This window comes from Natator depressus, chromosome 1 (assembly GCF_965152275.1).
Source record: "Natator depressus isolate rNatDep1 chromosome 1, rNatDep2.hap1, whole genome shotgun sequence".
Classification (NCBI taxonomy): domain Eukaryota; kingdom Metazoa; phylum Chordata; order Testudines; family Cheloniidae; genus Natator; species Natator depressus.
In genome coordinates, this window is record NC_134234.1 from 133,495,073 (window position 1) to 133,509,529 (window position 14,457).

Below are 14,457 nucleotides of genomic sequence, written 5' to 3' on the forward strand. Positions count from 1 at the left end.
GATGTATGGGTGTGTTAAATTAGGAAGACATTTTAATCTCAGAAGAATAAGCACTAAGGACCTGATCCAAAGTCCATTGAAGTCACAGATTTCAATGGGCCTTGGATTATGCTTCAACAAGTGATAAAATAACTGTGCTTTTTATTTTTAGTGACTGGTTAAACTGACATTGGACGAGACATACCAAAATAATTGTGAAAATGCTTCTCAGAGCTACATGAAATTATTCTGTTTTAAAAGTCTATTTTTTAAAAACACAAAGCATCTCACAGGTCACCATGTTTGCATGATTCTAGACCCACTTGTCGCTTATGTTTTCATGTGATGTCTTTGGCAAGTTCAGTGAGGACAAATAAACCTGATCAATAAATAGAGTGTAATTTATCTATATGCAGATAAAGAAGAGAGCTGCCCCAGGGAACTGTTTCTAGGAAATAGCATAAATGCTGCACAGAGGACAGGAGCATTTGATAGGGCACAAAGTAATTGTGTGGAATCCTCTCCCTCTCCTCCCCCAGAGTTAGTAGGTGCTCCTAAGGGAGGTCACACACATGCAATACATTCAGTGCACGAAAGTCAAAGCTTTGCATTTCCATGCTCTGACGTGGTCAGATCAGTGTTGCTTGCACATTTGTCCCTCAGTTATTTTCTTTTTAATCACCCCTATGATCCCAGTTTGTCACTCACAACTGGTTCATAAATACAGCTCTCTACTAGCAAAAGGACCATATAACTTAAGAGAAAGCGGCCTTCAAACACTGCCTATGAACTAAGGTTAAATATAGTCAAACTTGAGCTCCGTACTAATTAAATGCTTCTCCCTGACCCTCCTTCCCTTTCTTCCTCTTTCCTTACCACAGCCCAGTCTACCTGAGTTTTCTGCCCTAAACATCCAAATCACAGTGTGTCACAATAAACTGTACAGCATAAAAACTCTCCTGGATTTTCACCGTGTCCAGGGTCTCGTCAGTAAGAAGACATAGACGAAAAGGACGAGGATTTATTTATTTTTAAAAACAGGGAGAAAAAGCCCAATGGGCAGCAGGGAAAAAAGAGCACAGATCTATCAGCAGCCATTGTGGCAGCATTACTGTACTACAGCCCACTGCAACATTTAGCAGAACACTTTCCTCAAAAGAGCTTCAAGTGAAAGGCAATTTGAAAACAGGAGAATGACTGTGGGATGCAATTATGGTGATTAGTTCCACTGGAAATGGGGCTTCCTAACAATCCCCTCTAGGGCTGTTTACAAAGCAGCCTATACTTAGCTTAACAGCAAGTATATACTGGGTTCAAGATGCCTACAATTAGGGCTGACTGGAAAACAAAGTCTGTCTTGTGAAAGAAAAGAAAAAGAGAGAGAGAGAGAGAGCACCTAGAACAGCCAGGAAACTGAGAGATCCAGGTTCAAGCACTGCTCTGAATAAGGCAGAGCTATTGGCTATATTCTGGGATCTCTCCTTCTCTCTGGCAAAACAAAACAAAAAAACCCTTTTAATTGAAAACTTCTTTACCAGCTCTACCCACAACCAATCACTGCAAGCAAAACAAATGTAGATAGTTACAAGATAAAATTATTGTAAATGCATGATGGTATTAGTACACACCACTATAATCGAATTTTAGCTTCCTTGAAAGTGTAAAGTTATCTGTAAACTGATGTTTAAGAAACCAAATTTTAAGCAACAGCTACAATTCACTTAGGGCCAGATTATGACTGCCTTACTCACATTAACCAGTACCTTACTCCATAATGGTATCAATAATGTAAGGTATTATTTATCATGAGTACGAATATCACCACCTCACCCTTAAATTAGACAATTAGGGGGAAATTTTTCAAAGGCACAAATAAGAGCTGTGTGTCTAATCATCCACTGTGCCTTTGAGAAATCTCTCTCTTAAAAGGCAGTAGCTTTTTAAAAGTAAAAGGATTTGTTCCAATGACAGAAATATTTCATTGGTGAATGTAAAGAATTAGGTCTTCCCAGAAAGCAGGTTTTAAAAAGTCATTAATTTTATTCAAGACAGCCAGGAAATCCTTGAGAAGTTATCCATACAAAGTAAAAGGTTAAAAGAAATAAGTAACCTGGCTTATTAAATTTGAACTTCAAGATGGAGTTCACAGAATTACTCATTTTCTAAAAGCAATAACCAGGGGGTTGTGCAGCTTGCTTACATGCAAGAGCACATCCTCACAGCAACAAAATCGCTGCTTTATTGCTTTATATAGAATTGACAGGGACAGAGAACTGACTAGACACTTTCATCAGAAATTTCAGGAGCGGAAGGATGTCAAATCACAAGGGACAGTCAAGCCTGTTCACATTCTGTCTCTCACATACAGTCTCACAAAAGCTTCCTCCACTGGACACTCCCCAGGTGGCTGTGTTGGGTCCTAGACCCATGTACTTCCCTGGATCCAAGCAAGTTCCAGCACTTTCTTTTGCCTCTCTGGTACATTTACAGTGTGTCAGTCTGTTACCCTTTCACAGAAATGGGACCACACAGCGCAGCTGCCCAAAGCCTCCAAGTTCAGTGCTGATCCCTCAGACTCTGCCAATGGCTTTATCATGCCCTCTTCCACAACTCCAGTCATGTGGGTGCTCTGGGTTTATAGTTTAACTCTTCAGGGACAAATGACAGTGAAGGTTGAAGCAAAAAGACATGAAAGTATGCCCTTCTGTCCTGTCCAAAGCCAAGCTTCCTCCTTCCTGTTCTCTGACTAAGGGCATGTCTACATGTAGTCCGGTGGTGGTCGTCCCTCCCCCTCTGGGTCGGAGGGAGGCCAGACCGCCTCACTAAGCCTTTGGGATCTCGGTCTATTATTGGGGGAATTAGCAGTTAGGCATTAGTGTCCCAACTGGCCTAATGGGGTTGAACTCCCAGATAGGCAATTAGCTTCGGCCAACAGCCTATAGCCCTTGGGCTCTTTAAGCAGGGACTGGGCAAACACTGTTGGCTATTGGCTCCAGTCTCTTGATGCAGAGACAGAGCAAACGCAGGGATCAGCCATCCTAGCTCTGGCGGATGACCGACGAATGTAGGCCTCTAAACCTGGCAAGGAGAGGCTGCCTCCCCAGGGGTGGGGAGGTAGGTGGGGCCCAGGCCCACCCTACTTCACTGGACGCCAACCCAGGGCCCTAACAGTGGCGGAGTAATCCACCACTGGGTTAGCGGGGATTCCAGCTGCAACATGCTGACCCTGCCGTGGGCAGAGCTAAAGCCAGACTGAGGTCAGCTGTCCCTGGGCCACTTCCTCCCCTCCCCTCGGGGTGTACCTGGGTCAACAGGTCATCCTCCGGCCCTTCTGGGTAGGTGGTCAGCGGCAGTACTGGCAGACCCATGGCAGAAGCAAGTTCCACGGCGGGAAGGGGCCGCTGGGATCAGCAGTGTCAGCGGCCGAAAGCGAGCAAAATTCGTCTGCCTCCCCCGGTGTTTCAGTCCCAACTGAGCGGGAGGTCCCACCCTTTGTACTTGTGTCCTGCTTACGTACTTCCGGCAGGAGGGGCAAGGCAGGCCTGGCTTGCCCACTTGGGCACAGAGGGTGGTTCCTACCCCTCTGGCTCGGAGGGAGGCCACACTGCCTCTCTACACTACACTTCAAAATTAAGTCGACTTAAGTTATGTCAACATATAGCCACCGCAGTAATTCGTTTGATTTTTAATAGCCACACTATTCTCCTTCTGTCAACAGTGCACATCCTCACTGGGAGCATTTGCACCAATTTAACTGACAGTGCCCCACAGTGCCCCACACTGACATCCTGAGCTCTGCCGCCCGGGGCTGACAGCTGGAGTCCCACTACCACTTCCTAGTGAGGGATTGGGGAGGGTGGGGGCAGGAGAGCCCGAGCCTGGGCTGCCTCTTGGTGAGGAATTGGGGTAGGGGAGAGAAGAGCCCGAGCCCAGGCGGTGGGGCTCCAGCTGTGGGCAGCAACAAGTGACATAAGCAACACAGTGTCTGTCACTGCGTTGACCTAATAAACTACATCAACTTAAGCACTAAGCCGCTCACACAGGTGAAGTTATTAAGTCGGTGTAGTGGGTAACTTACATCGGTGTGAGCAACATTTTAGTGTACTTACAGCGTTAGGATGATGTAAGCTGCCTTACGTCGACCTAATTCTGTTGAGCAGACCAGGCCTTAGTCCCTCAAGTTTGTGTGTCCTACCACCACCACCATCTGGTTCCTTTGTTCAGCTGCTGGGGATTTTCCACTCTCCACACCCAACCCCCTGCCAGAGGCACTGACTTTCTAATGTGCCAGGGGGTGCTTGACCCCTGCTCTGACCCAGACCTCCTACAGAGCCCAATTTTGAAAGTGTGGCTTTTGTCTATCATTTCTGTCCTTTTACTACACAACTATTAGAATGTACATAAAGCCCTACAGAGCCCCACAGATCACTGGCTGGTTTGAAAAATTGTCTCTTAAAAATGACATTGCTTCACTTTCCATCCCTTTGGTTCCTGTTTCCCCTTCAGTTCCCCCCCGCCCCGCCCCCGCCAATTACTCGCCCTCTCCCTCTCTTTGTGGCAACTGACCTCTTTTTGCCCATATATTGAGGGCAAGCTCCTTTAAAGGCTGCTCAGTGGCCCACTCTCCCTGCTGGTTGTCTCTCTCAACTGTATACATCTGGTTCTCAGCTCCACCGCCTCCCCAAGACACATGTTGCTGATCTGAGTGCACCCCATCCCTTTGGGGGGCATATCCTACAGGTGGGATAGTTCTGATGCAATTCTTTCCAGTGGCAACTTTCTCTTCAATTTTAATATTATTTTCTTGAATGCAAGGCAGACAGTGATGATCACCTCTAAAGTTAACACATCTCTCACAGCCCAATCCTGCAAATCCTTACTTACATGTGTTGTCTTGATTTCAGTGGGAGTACTCATGTGAGTAATGGAAATTTGCTCAACTAAAGGGATTACAAGTTCAGGCTAACACCGAGTTGTATAAACACGGTAAACCATTGTCATTTTTGTACACAGTCAGATCAGTCCAAGTGTTTCTCAAAGGGAAATAATGAGACCACATGAGTAGAGGCTGACTAAAGTAGCAAAAATTAATAAATAGATGTATCAGGTCTCCAGTATGCAAACGTAAGTTTTGGATGGCCTGAAAATTATTTAACCTAAGACTCGAATGTTCATAGTAAGGAAAGGGCTGCTTAAATTTCCATTACAACACAAACAATGGAACTGTCATAACAAATAATAATAATGAAAGACATAAAGTTGGACAGGGTATGCAAAATTTGAGATATAGCCCAATTCTTAGGATCCAAATCAACACTAAATACAAATATTTCTTGCCTAGCTAGTGTATCCTGCCACAGTAGTTCTAGACTTAAAAATGAATCTATGTTAAACACAAAACAATAAACAGTAAGAATGCTTTGATCTTATTGCCCTTTGTTTAATATTGCACATAGCTTGTTATAGGTCAACTACATTAATTGCGAAGTGCAGCTAGTTCCTTATAAGGAAGGCTCATTCAGATCTAAGAAGCCTTCCAAATAAGTATATAGAAGTATCCGTTGAACAATCTAAGGTGCCCCATAATTTGCTACTTGAACTTCTTCTGTAATTTCTAGAGCAAATACTGTTTTGATTTCATGCCAGGCTGAACTGTTTTAGTTTATCTGGGGTTGATTGCACTTTGCATTATTAAGGTTGCCGAACACTTTCCATTGTAAGATCCTCTTTTCAGTTGCTTATACTTTTGCTAAACTTTAACTGTTTGGGCTGAAATTTTCCATGCCAGTTGTCTACTTCAGGCTCTGTCTACACTAAAGAGCCTATGCCAGCATAGCCCCAAAGCGTAGATGCAGCATACACCACAGAAGGAGTTCTGCTGTTGAAAGAACACCACCTCCCTGAACAATGTTGGTTATGCCAACCAAAGCCCTTTTTTGTCAGCATATCTGCATCTACACTGGGATTTTCTCAGCATAGCGATGTTAGTAGGGTGTACGGTTTTGTCACACCCCTGACACCATAGCTATGACAGTACAAGTTTTAAGTGTAGACCAGGTCTCAGGCAGAACTTTCAAAAATTTATCAAAACTGTTTCCCCAGTTTCTGAGAACAAGACTAGGAAAATGTATGTTGTTTTGCCCATGTTAAAAAAAATCCTGGCAATCTTTTCTTTGAAAAGTTCTAGCACCTCTGTCTTCAAGCACAGACTTGAAATTTGGCAGGGGATGAGAGGAAAACTGGGACTGGAAATTGATGAGTTAAGAGGGTGGAGAGGCCAGAGGGGTGAGACTAGGGTGTCTACACTATAAAGTTAGGTCACCTTAACTACATCGCTTCAGGCTGTGAAAAATTTCACACCCTGTGCAACATTATAAGCCAACCTAAGCCCTGCTGTAGACACTGCTAGGCTGACAGAAGAATTTTTCTGTCAATCTAGCTAGTGCTTCTTGGAGAGATGGATTTACTACGTGATGAAAGAATCCTTTCTGCCACCGTAGTAAGAGTACAGAGCTGCAGATATACTGCTGTAGCATTCTAGTGTAGACATACCCTGAGACATACCCTTAGTGGGGCCCTATGCACAGCTTCATTTTCGGGGCCGCCCCCTGGGGACCCAGCCAAGAAAAAGAACTTTCTGTCTTATCTCCCCCCATTTTTCATTCTTTTTTCTTCATCCTCCTCTTATATTATAAGTAATGGGAAGTAAATGAAAATAAAGTGAGGTACCTTGACTGGGGCAGGGGGTTGGGGTGAAGGAGGGAGTGCGGGGGGCAGGCTCTGGGAGGAAGTTTGGGTGCTGGGTGCAGGCTCTGGGCTGGGGCAGGGGATTGGGATGCGGGAGGGGGACAGGGGGGCAGTGCTTACCACAAGCGGCACAGCTCCCAAAGCAATTGGCACACACCCCCTCTCCAGCAGCGGCTCCTAGGCGGGGGGGACATGGGGATCTCTGCGCACTGCTGCCCATAGGCGGCACCCCCACTGTTCCCACTGGCCGCAGTTCCTGCCCAATGGGAGCTGTGGAGTTGGAGTTTGGGGTGGGGGCTGCGCGCGGAGACACATACACACCCACAGGGGCCACAGGAAGATGCCGGCCACTCCTGGGAGCGAAGTGGCACGGAGGGAGGTAGGCAGAGTGGGCTGGGAGCTGCCTTAGCCCTGCTGCTGGCACATTTCTGCATGCCCCTTGGGGATAGGGGGCAGCAGGTCTCCGTGCACTGCCCGGGGTGGGGGCAATTTGCAGAGCCGCCTCCCCCACAACCAGGGGCACGCAGAGATGTGCCAGCAGTCGGCCAATGCCAGGAGCGGCGTGGGGCCACCAGCCACAGCATGCAGGCAGCCTGCCTGCCTGAGCCCTGCTGCGCTGCCGGCTGGGACTCTGGGGCAGGTTGTCAGATATTTGTCCTGCATTTTGGAGGCCACCCGTCATTGGGGGCTTTGTGCCAACTCACAGTCTGTTTCATGGTAAATCCGCTCCTGGGGACGAGGAGGAATGGGGAAGAGAGATAACTGGAATAGGGAGAGGTTGGACGTGATGGGACAGAAGGGGTCAAGCTAGGGGGGAATGGACAAATACAATCTGACGACTTGCAACCTTAATTCTGGCATTTCCTAACTTTTGAGTGCTTGACTTTGCAACCTTAATAATTTTATCTTAATGTAGTTTTTTGTGTAATAATTATATATTTTATATAATGCTTTTTTACACACACACACACACACACACACACACCCCCAGCCGCGTAGCCACGTGGAGGGAACAGGGGGAGCGATCCAGAAAAAAAGGTGTCACCCGCTGCGGCGCTTTTACTCCCCCAGCGGCGCTCTGGCGGCTGGCCCTCACTCACTCCGGGTGCCTTCGGCACTGAAGGTCCCGCTGCCGACGTGCCGCCGAAGACCCGGAGCGCTGCCAGGTGAGTAAAAGCGCTGCAGCGTGTGGCACCCTTTTTTTCGGATCGCTCACCTGGTTCCCTCAACAGGGGAAAATTTAAAAGGCACCAAGACATTCACAAGGCGCCACTAGTGCTCAGTGGGGGAGCGGCTGCTCCCCCGCTCCCCCCCAGTTATGCCACTGACACACACACACACACACACACACACACACACAGAACATTAAAGTTGCAAAGTCAAGTTCTCAAAAAAGTTAGGAAATGCCAGAATTAACATTGCCTGGGCAACCTTACTTCAGTCCCCTTGTCCATACGCATTAAGATATACCCTTTAATTACTTGATCACTTGCAATTTTTTCTAGGAGTCCACTGCCTCATTTAGTGAACGGGTAGTTGTGATGGTTCCCAGTGATAGCCAGGTTTGTGGGGCACCTCTCTACCACCTTAGTGTGAGGAAGCCCTGAATGTGCCTGTCATAAGTCAGCTCCCCAATTCCATCGACTATTGACAACACAATTACTCCCCTCCAGGCTTCCGCAGCCCCCCCCCTACAGGTTAGAGATAGACAGACTCCAACACCCAAGTCCTCCGAGCATCTCCCTGAAGTATCCAGCTTGTGTTCCACTGGATCCTCTCAGAATTCACAGATCCACTACTCTCAAAGGAGTAGTACACAGCAGCTTATCTGTTTCACCTCAGAATCACTGCTCCGCTTACCTCACAGCACTTAGCTATGTTTACAGTGAAAACAAGAATAAATGTATTCAACAAAGAACAGAGATTCCAATAATAGCAATTAAGATTAATGGAAACAAAGTGTTACATATAATACCTAATCATAACATGCATTCTGGAGCCTAAACCTAACAAACAATATGACCTCTTATCTAATAAGGTACTGCTTACCCAAAGTCCTTCTCACTCAGTTTTTCAACCAGGACAGCTGAGACCCTCCTTTCACAAGACCAAGCCTGCTAGCAGCTTGTCTTCCTAGATGAAGAATGCCAGAACATCTCTCTGGACGCCGAGGTATATATTTGTTTTCCACCTCTAAAAAGCTCCCCCTTCACCTCTTCCTGAAGTCCCCACAATCTCTTCATTAGCATTTAATTCAGTACCAAAGTAAACTTCCATTGTAAGATACACAACACACAATAGTCAACCAGGGAGATAAGTGTTTCCTGCCTGTTGTCTGGTGTACTCTATTACGTCTACAGTATGAAATTATTTTGAAATTATTCGAATGCTACCTCTCGGTCACCTGCCTTTAACTGCAAGGCTTGAAGAACATAATTTCCAATATAGGCAGAGGTGAAAGTAAGCCGGTATGGTACAGTGTACACAGCTGACCGTATCGGCAGGGGGCAACTTCCCCAGGAGGGCAATTTAAAAGGGCCCTGGGCTCCCGGCAGCAGCCGGAGCCCCTGGCTCTTTAAATCGCCACCAGTGCCCCGGGGCTCCTAGCCACTGCCGCAGCTACAGCTACAGCTACCATGGGGCTCCGGCGGTGATTTAAAGGTCCCAGGGCTCCCAGCTACTGCGGCCGGGAGCCCCAGGATTCTGGCAGTGATTTAAAGAGCTCGGAGCTCCCGGCAGCGGCTGGAGCCCTGGGCCCTTTAAATTGCTGCCAGAGCCCTGAGGTAGCGGCAGCAATTTAAAGGGCCCAGGGATTTAAAGGCCCCGCCCCTTCTGCCTGAGGCCCCACCCCTTCTGCTCAAGCCCCCCCCCCCCCCCGGACCCCGACCCTGTGTATCGGTAAGTCCCTTAAGTTACTTTCACCCCTGAATATATGTATCTATTTCCTTACATATTATGCACATGTAACCCCTCTCCTGTTCACCATTCCAGTAAGAAGTTGTTTTAGATAAGGTAAGTCTGCAGTGTGGCTTTTTATACATCTTTGTGGGACTGGGTCTGGGGTTCCTCAGTGTGCTTTGCATTCGCAAGTGTGTATTCACCTCGCACTAAGCCCACTCAGACTAACCGCCAGGAACAGCTTTATTCTGTAAGGAAACACAAAACAGGCTTTCCGTCCAGCAGCCTCTTCTCTGCTTGCCTCGTGCTTCCAGCTTCAGTGCTAAAACTTCCTGTTCAGAGGGCAGAGGGTACTTCCTGTTGGATTCTCTCAACACTCAGTAGTTCAGAGGCAACGTGTGTGGGGGACACGCAGGGTCATGTGCCCCCTCCCCCTCAGATTTCTCAGGACGCCTCTCACTGGGACACCCAGCAGCAAGGAGGCATCGGCTCCCCCTGGCAGTAGCACTCACTGTGCGTCCATGCAGTGCGGATAGGGAGGAAGTAGTAGGGCAGCTGGCTGCAGGCTGGTTCCCCCGTCTCCCTCTATTACGATATCTACAGACATGGGACTCAGCTTGCCCAGGGTAGGGTGGTTTCTCCAGATATCCTCTGTCGTGGTTGTGACCTGTGACCCTGAATCAATTAAGACCTTGCACAGGATACCGTTGACCTCCAAATTTTCTTCGTTCAGGGTCCCCACCAGGCCAGAATGCTCGGTTGCTATTGGTAGAGTATGCTGGGAAGTTGTACACACTGATACTATTTGGGGGACTTTTCATCAGCTCTGTGCCCTTCACCTGACCCTTGGTGTCGAACCGTAGCAGTTTAAAGAAGAGAGAACCTCAGCTTGAGCTGGCTCCGTGAGGTGGGGCTGAACATGTTGATGACAGCCCTGGGCTATATGGCCTTCTTGTCCACAATTGTGGCATATGAAACAGCCTCTGGCTATGAACACTAACATCAGGGGTACCTTGACCACATCCCCATCTAGAATTTTGGGGTGTGTCCCCCTGACTACTGCGCCCTGTTGCAGTTCCAGTTCCTCCGGTTGTCCCATTGTCTCATGGCTCTGTCTCTGGAGGACAGTCAGCTCCTGGATTAGCCCAGTTAGGCCTGTCACTGCTTCCTGTAGCATGTGGCCTGGAGTGCTCCTGGGTAGAGGCACCTCTGGAGCAATCTGCACAGCATCGTCTGCCAGGGCAGCTTGTTGCAGACTGTTTATCCTCTGGGCTGGCACATCCATTCTACCCTCTATGTTTCTCTCTCGGGCCAGCTGATGCAGTTCTCCTTGCAGCTGTCAGAATGTCAGGTAGCAGGGTTGCATAGGTGCCAACCTGTTGTAGACTTCTCACTCCTGGATGCCCCACATGAACTACTGTGTGAATTTATAGCCCCAATCAGGGAAAGGATGGCCCCCTCAGAGCTTCTCCTCTACTACCCACAGTAAGGCCCCTAATTTGATGGCATAGGATGAGACTGTTTCTCTAGGGCATTGGCGTCTTTCATAAAAGTCTGTCATGGGGTTCAGAGACAAATGGCAGTTGCTATACTCTGCTCTAAGTTCTTCAATGGCTCAGGATGGAAATTGCTCCTGAGGTGGCAGGTTAAGGTCCCCTCACTCAATGCAGCAGTTTGAAGTCCACAACCTGTAGTTCCCAACTCTGAAGCCCACTGGATCTTGAACTACACACACACACACACACTTTAGAAATATCATGATGAGCGGAGTGACACAGGCTTTCAGTAGAACCCTCACATGACACTCTTTGGTGAACTAGAATGCAAACACCAGACTCAGGGGATCCCTGTAGCCCATATGCACCCCCCGTGCCCTCTGCCAGTTGGCATCAAGAGGTCATTGGGTCACAGTAGTTATTCAAGAAGAATTGCCCTCTTTTAAAATGGCCTCTTCCCTCCCCTCTCCACACTGTTCCAAGTTGAAGTGAAGCCAAACTATCTTTAAGGAAGATTATAAATCTTGATCTGTTGGATGGCAGCAATTAACACTGTGAAGAACAAGTGAGTAAAGACAGTGAATGTTATGTGTCACAGCATACAAACAGAGAAGTAGATAAAAACATAAATGCTCTTGCTGAGAGGTTGTAGCATAACACTACATTATTTCTGAGAATTCAGAACAATATCACACGCAAACTCAAAAACAAAGAGAGAAAACAGGCTGCTCCCCAAAGCAGAAAGGCACAACTCACCCCCACCTTGCTTTAAGCTGGCTCTCCCCAGACTGACTCTGCTCACAGCAACAGAGCTCTCTAGCCTGCAAGTAGGACTAGGAACCACTCCCACCCACACCCCCAGCTCTTAAAGCAATAGTTTGTGACTCCAACTCAAGTCCTCAATACACCACAGTGGCCATCTTTGTTGGGGGAACCGATGGCCTCAGGCCCACTTAGTATGATAGGAGATGGCAGCCATTTTGAAAGAGGACTGTTATTTGTGGGACTCTCTGTAGAATGTTATTTGTCTGCCTCTGCTGAAGGAGAGCTTTCAGTTTTGAAAAATAGGGACAAAAAAGACCATTAAACCTAAAAAAACCCCAACCTTATTCAAATGGAACTTACACATAAGGTTTCAGTTAATTTTAAACCATATGGGAAGTTTGAGTAGTCAATTATTCCATTATTAAGATTAGGGGAAAAAATAAATCTGACGCTGGGTTTTTAAAAGGACCAATTTTCAATTGATTTCAACTCTAAATTAATAAACAGATTTGAAAATTCTCAGAATATTCATTCTATGCGCAAAAAGTAAACTCTAATTTTGGGGAGGATATGCTATTTCAAACATAATAGTGAGGAGATAGAGAAGGGATACAGTAATGAGTTTCAACTTTGTTGAGTGAGCAGGTGGTTTCAGTGCAAAACCTCAACTAAGCCTTAACTATGGACTCTCAACTGATGCCTCCATAATAACATGTCACCCACCTCTGAGCTCTGATTGGTTTTACTCCTGGCCGGAAGACATGATGAGGCCTTAATGGTGATTTTCTATACTGACTTCAAGGAGCTAGTGAGCATTTGATAAGGCACAAAGTATGCTTGTACACACACACATACACACACACACACACACACACACTATCAGCTGGGATTTTTCCACATTGGGCACTTTTAACTGTGTCCCATTAACTGTCCTCTGCATGTGTGCAGAAACATAGATTATTCCAACAAAATCCTTTCCTCTTCCTCATTGCTGTTTTCCCCTTTCTGCTCTTAAAAATAAATAAATACTATATAATAAAAGCACGTGAATCACAACTACACAAGGCATAAGGCAGTGAAGAATCAGACCCATGGCACTTTTGGGGCTGGTGATGGTGAGAGCAGGGCCAGTGTAACCACTAGGTGAACTAGGCGGCCGCCTAGGGCGCCAAGATTTGGGGGCACCAAAAAGGGCTCCGGTTGGAAGCGGTCGGGCGGAGGGGGGGCGGTTTGGGGTCACCCCCCCGCGCTGATCGCTATCCCCCTGCAGGTGCCAGCCCCGTGCCCAGACCCGGCTCCCCGGACCTGAGGAGGTGAGGCGGGCGGCAGGGAGGGAGTGCTGGGCGCCCGGGCTGTGGGGGCGGGGCGAGGGGGAAGGCTCGGACTGCCAGGGAGGGGACTCTATGTGCTGCCCAGGGGGCTCTGCCCTGTTGGGGGGAGGCAGAGGCCTGCTGGTGCTGGGGGCTGGGAGGGGGACCCTGTGTGCCAGGCTCTGGGGGAAGGGGCAGCATGGCGTGGCTGGCCGGGCGGGTGGGGGGAGGCTGTATGCCAAGCTCTGGAGCGGGGGTCAGGGTCTCATGGGCCGGCCAGGCTGAGGCGCGGGCGAGCTGGGCCGGAGGGGGCTGTGTGCCACACTCTGGAGACGGGAGCAGGACTCAGCCATGTGCCGGGCAGGGCTGGGGAGGGGCGGGCATGCTGTGCTGGGGAGGTGCTGTGTGCTGCAGGGGAGAAGACGGGGGGAGGGGGTGCTATGTGCCAAGCAGGGCTGGGAGGGAGAGAAGGTGGAGCGGGGAGGTGCTGGGTGCCGGGGCGGAGGGGGAGAAGGCAGAGGGGGCTCGAGGGGGGCTACATGTCTGGCTGGGCGCTGTGAAGGGGGGGCTGTGTGCCTGGTTGGGGGGGCTCTTTGTGTGCTGGGCTAGGCTTTGGGGGGAAGGACCAGCTTTGGGGGCACCAGCAGGCCAAGCCGGCAGGGGTGGGGGCTGTGGAGCAAGGCGGAGTGCGCTGGTCCGAGTTTTGGGGGGAAGTGGGGGGGAACGCTGTGTGCCGTGCCAGGCTTCGGGGGGAGGCAGGAGGGTTGTGTGCCGGGGGATTTTGGGGAGGGCTGTGTTCTGGGGAGAGTGTCGGGGGTGGGTAGGACAAGCGTACTGCTTCACTATGGTACAAAGTGGCAATGACGTCATGCAGCTGGTACCCGTTCTGACAGGATGTTTATAATGCTAAGTTTACTAGTTTTCGGAGGTTGTCGACTGAGGCTAACTATTTTTGTTGAGTTGTTTCAGATCTAAGACTCTGGCAATTGCTGCTGCATCATTTCGCTAATACTTTGTGTCCATTGTGTGTGGACGTTTCACCTAGGGCGCAAAATATCCTTGCACCGACCCTGGGTGAGAGGGGGTTGTTTTTATCCAAATTTAAAACCACACTGATGAGATCACATGACACTGCATATTTGGAGTTAGTATTTAACTAAGCTGACCTAACTCTGGAAGATACTCAGAATGGAACCCGCTGCAGAAAGCTCACTTAAGAGTTGAAACTAGGGCTGTCAAGCAATTACAAAAATTAATCGTGA